The 4,964-nt window shown below is 46.2% G+C and overlaps 1 pseudogene; it reads right to left on the bottom strand.

Moving 5' to 3' along the window:
* Window positions 1-4,055: 4,055 nt before the first annotated feature.
* LOC146066053 (U2 spliceosomal RNA) lies at window positions 4,056-4,191 on the bottom strand (annotated as a pseudogene).
* Between the last annotated feature and the right edge of the window lie 773 nt (window positions 4,192-4,964).

Here is a 4,964-nt window from a genome sequence, read left to right as displayed (position 1 = left end):
AAATATCTTTAAGGGACATTATAATGATGAATTAATTACCTTATAATAAAAATATAAATATATCAATATAATAGGTTTTCACCAATACTCCTCACTTCCCATTCCAACTACTGCCATCACTACAGATCCAATGCTTTTATACCCATTAGGGTTGTACAATGTGCTTTACACTTCTCACCACCTGGACATTGCATTGGAGTCCCAGTGCGGTTCCAGATTTCTATACATTTCTATTAACAATATGTAACAAATATATAACTTTGTAAATAACATGAAACCATTACACTGCAGACTGCAGTATAATCATATAAATATTTGATCTACATATGAGTAGTCAATAGCAATGCGCTCGGTGGTGCACATGTTGGGGCCCTTTCCTTTGAAGTCTTGAAAGTATGGAGGAGTTCCTTTAACATATCTTAGCCTGTTTAGCAGATTTGTCTATATACATAGGAGAAATAGACTATTGGTCTATGAGTACTGCATATAAAAGTGTGGCTATAATTGTATCAGGTCACAAGCAGCAAAGCAGACTTGGCAGTTTCGCTCACAAATGTTACCATTATATTTATGTAGTCTCTGTATAAATGTATCTCTCTTATAACACCACTGGCAATTTGGTACATATACCATGCCGTCTTCTGGATCCCCCTCAGCTGTACTCCATTAGGTACATGGCACACTCTAAGGACTGTGAGGATAATATCTCTGCCATTGGTGTCTACATATTTATAGTACAGTCTAAGACCAGGTAGCTGGCTTATTTAAGAAACTGGTTTCTTTTTGTCTGTACTGCCTTGGTCGAAGAGCCCATATGAGTACTTGTCTTGTCTATACATCTTTCCTCTGCTGGCTTGCAAGGTCGGTGCTGACAGTGGGCAACCCATGGGCTAAAGTATGTCATAGTCATTTACTTAACCATGTGGTGTGTGAAGATGGTGAAATGTCTTGGGGATCTCATCAATCAGGGCTGCCTCTTAGCTCTCATGCTGCTCTGTGTCTCCTCTAACTCCTTCTCCTGTGCTTGGCTATAAAGTCGATGTGCTATTGGGTCCTGAAGAAGCTTTTGCGAAAGCGTACGCTTGACTGCACACCTAGTGTGTTAAGCGCCACTTCCCTTCCCCCCATATGATTGTATTTTGATCTGTTTAGGCCGGTGGCGACACAGGGTATCCGTAGCACACGGTTCCCTGTAGTACAGTGACACGGACTGTAGTGCAAGAGCCGTGTACACTCCTGTCTGATCTGACACGCAAGAGCGAGGTAGTGCACGGTGGCACACCTCAGACACAGCTCTGCGGTCAGCACACAGGCTGTGGAACTAGCGGCTCCAGCCAGCGGTAGCGCTGAAACGGGATCACACCCGTGTTCAGGTGCTTATCGCTACTGCATAGTGAGCCCCAGGAATATATACATTGTATCTGATAATTGTTACATCCTGGATAAGCATACACACTGTAAAACTGTCAATACCAGACATAACTTTTCCACTCTTAAATTTCAACCACCGTGCTTTATAAAATTATAAACTTATTCAGGGACAGTGTGAAGTGGGGTCCCACTAGGTGAGAATATATTATATCCTTTTTAAATCACTCAATGTTGTCCTATGTGTTTTTCGTGTTTTTTTATATCTTCGCAACTATTTTAATGAAACCAATAAAAGTAATGTTTTATTATTAAATTCTCTTTTGGTGCACCAACCAAAGACACCCTTTCTCTGTCCTCCCCAATATATTCATTCTGTGTCTATGGTAGCACACCCTCGCATATCGAAATATTGAATACTAATAGTGCACAAAGAGGGTCCACCCGCATAATAAGTTTGTGATTTCTGTGCGACTGACACAGCTCTCCCCAATCTCCTTACCATATGAGTACTTGTCTTGTCTATGCATCTTTCCTCTGCTGGCTTGCAAGGTTGGTGCTGACAGTGGGCAAACCATGGGCTAAAGTATGTCATAGTCATTTACTTAACTATGTGGTGTGTGAAGATGGTGAAATGTCTTGGGGATCTCACCAATCAGGGCTGCCTCTTAGCTCTCATTCTGCTCTGTCTGTCTCGCCCCTAACTCCTCCTCCTGTGCTTGGCTATAAAGTCGATGTGCTATTGGTAGCTCCCTCAGACTACACAGCCTACAGACTCTCAGTGGTGACCAGCAGTGCTGGCCAAACTCCCTCTCCAGCTTTACCCCCCTGTGCCCAGCAGCCTGCTTACAGCTCATGTTTACAGCCCGGCTGCCACTTGGGCACAGGGGGGAAGGTGCCAGCACTGGAGGGAGGGATCTCCAGACTCACACCAAATAGCTGATGCACTCCTCTTTTCTACCCTTGTAGAGCTGCGTCACCTGACCTCTTTCTCTGGTGGTGTGATCTGAAACCCCACCCACTGACACTCCCCTGCCAGCTCTGGGGATTGTCAGCTGCAAAGGTGTGAGGGGATTCCAGAACTTTCTTTACTACACTGGCCATCACTGTTTAACACCTATTTCTTGCATTGAATACACACGTATTATCCCCTGCACCACCAATGTGTACATAGCAGCAAGTGTTGTTTAAATACAGAAATGTAATATACCTACCCTCCAACATGGCCCACTGAGGTGTGACTGCAGCACAGTCCAATATTCAAAAAGGGGAGCCACACCTACTGCCACATCAAACATCACTGTCCTGGACTCACTGGCAGTTGATGTGACCCCCCTCTTTGAATTTTGGTCTGTGCTGGAGTCGTACCTCTGTAACTGCCACTGGCAGGGAAGTTCAGGTACAGAGCATTTTGTACCTAATGGAATGGGTCATGTTGGAGGGTATGAACATGGTATTAAATATATATTCACTTTATATTATACATATATGAATTATACATACATTGATACACATCACTTATTTTACCTGTATGTAAATATATGAAGGGTTTGAGTTTGAAGAAACTCAGGGAGCCCGAGGTGTGCTCCCACCACCACCAGTGCTGTGCCTAAACACGTGCAAAGGGGGCAGCCGTACGAACGTGTGGACCCTCTCCCAAAGGAGAAAGGCCCCATGGTTCCCCTAACCCCCCTCAACCATAAGGCCGAGGAAGGGAAAAAAGGGATCGGTGGGTCCTCTTCGCCGAAGCTCAGAGAGACCCGCGTTTCCTCCACCCCCGGAAGGGTTTTGGACGGTGGGTCCTCCGCACCCGAAGGTTTGGAGAGACCCGCATAGGCTTCCCTCCGCCTTGCGGCTCGGGGTTGCCCTCGAGGGGACCGGGACTCTCCCCAAAAGGTGAAGAGTCCCAGTCACGTTTGGGGAACGGAAGGCCCGTTAGGGACAGCCGCACTACCCAAATCAAAAAAACGTGACAAACTAACGAAAAACGTGAAGTGCTGAAAAGTGCAAATCAAAGAAAGAAATAAAAAGAGGCCCTAGCCAGAAGTCCGGGGTGGGGGTGTAAAAAATTGTCCTACCCCATCCAAAAGGACGAGGTAAGGACGTGTAGCCTAACCTATAGGGAAGTGCGCGGTGCAAGTGCCATTCAGTGCATGGTGCTGGACATCACCAGTGCAAATCAGGCACCCCCGAGTTACCCCGGGGGCACAGTGCAGCCTCGGGCTCCAGGCAGCCGACCAGTCAGCGTCCGACCAAGTGTTTCTCCGTCTCACCAGCAGGTACTTTCCAGCCCCTGGCATGGGAATGGGTACTCCACTGGGCTTTTCGAAAGACTCCCTTAGGGGCTGCACCCCCCTCGGAAGAGCAATCTACTCAGTCCCAGTGTTTCTCCGCTCCCAGGGTTAAGATACTAGGCTGAGCTTTTCGCTGTGCCCAGGCTGGTGGCTTAGCCAACCTGGACCAATCTACTCGGTCTCAGCTTTTCTCCGCTCCCTGGGAATGGATACTAGACTGAGCCTTTCGCTGACTCATCCTTCGGGGGCTACGAACTCCGTCAAGAGAGTCAAACTACTAGGCCCAGTGTTTCTCCCCCCCTCTTACCAGTGGGTTTACGGAAACAACACCTCCTACCACTGGCAGAGGTGAAGGTACTCAGCTAGCCCTTTCACTGCTCCCGGGAAAAAACAGAGGGGTCCCACACCCTCCGCCCATCAGAGCAGCTACTCAGACCAGCCTTTCTCTATTCTCTGCCAGAGGCCAGTCCATACCCACTGATAAGAACAGATACTACACTTGATCTTAGCCAAAAGGCCGAGAAGCGATGTAAATATATGAAGGGTTTTTACCTCAACCATGTGCATATATTTGTCAACTACAGACTCTACATAAGTATTTGGTTTATTAACCATTTAACATGGTTACAATATTACTCATGGAGCAAATCGCCAAGTGTGTATGCATCTTTAGTTTATGTAGGCATTCCCCACCTCAGTCCTTAAGGCATACTAGCAGTACAGGTGTTAGCAATATCCATGCTGGAGAACAAATGGTTTACTTATAATAGCTGAGCCACTACATAAAGCACCTTGCTCCAGCATGGATATCAATAACATCCGGACTGTTAGTGTGTCTTGAGGACTGAGGTTGGGAATGGTCCTACGGCCCTCAGCTGTTGTTGAACTGCACATACCAGAATGCCCTGCTACAGTTTTGCTATTTGGCCATACTAAAACTGTTGCAGGGCATGCTGAGATATGTAGTTCAACAACAGCTGGAGGGCCAAAGGTTCCCCATCCCTGGTCTAGGGAATCAGATGCCTGAATCAGGCCCTGTTTTGGGAGCAAATGGTCACTATAGTCATTTACTCCCATTTACTACCAGATTTTTGTTCCAACCAGCCGACTGGTTGAAAGGTTGTAAAGATATTTTTTAGGTGTATGGCCACTTGTAGCCTCTTTTTTTTTTTAATAACCATTTCCAGTTCTTGTCATTAGGATGCAGCTTTATGTGTACTGTAGCGCACATTGAACAACAAATGTTCTAGAATATATGTAATTAATTGCTGTCAGGCATACTACCATAATAGACAGAAAGGA

Source organism: Crinia signifera, chromosome 3 (assembly GCF_055691185.1).
Source record: "Crinia signifera chromosome 3, ASM5569118v1, whole genome shotgun sequence".
Lineage (NCBI taxonomy): Eukaryota > Metazoa > Chordata > Amphibia > Anura > Myobatrachidae > Crinia > Crinia signifera.
The sequence above is the reverse complement of the archived record's forward strand: the minus strand, read 5'-3'. Positions and strand labels throughout refer to the sequence as shown.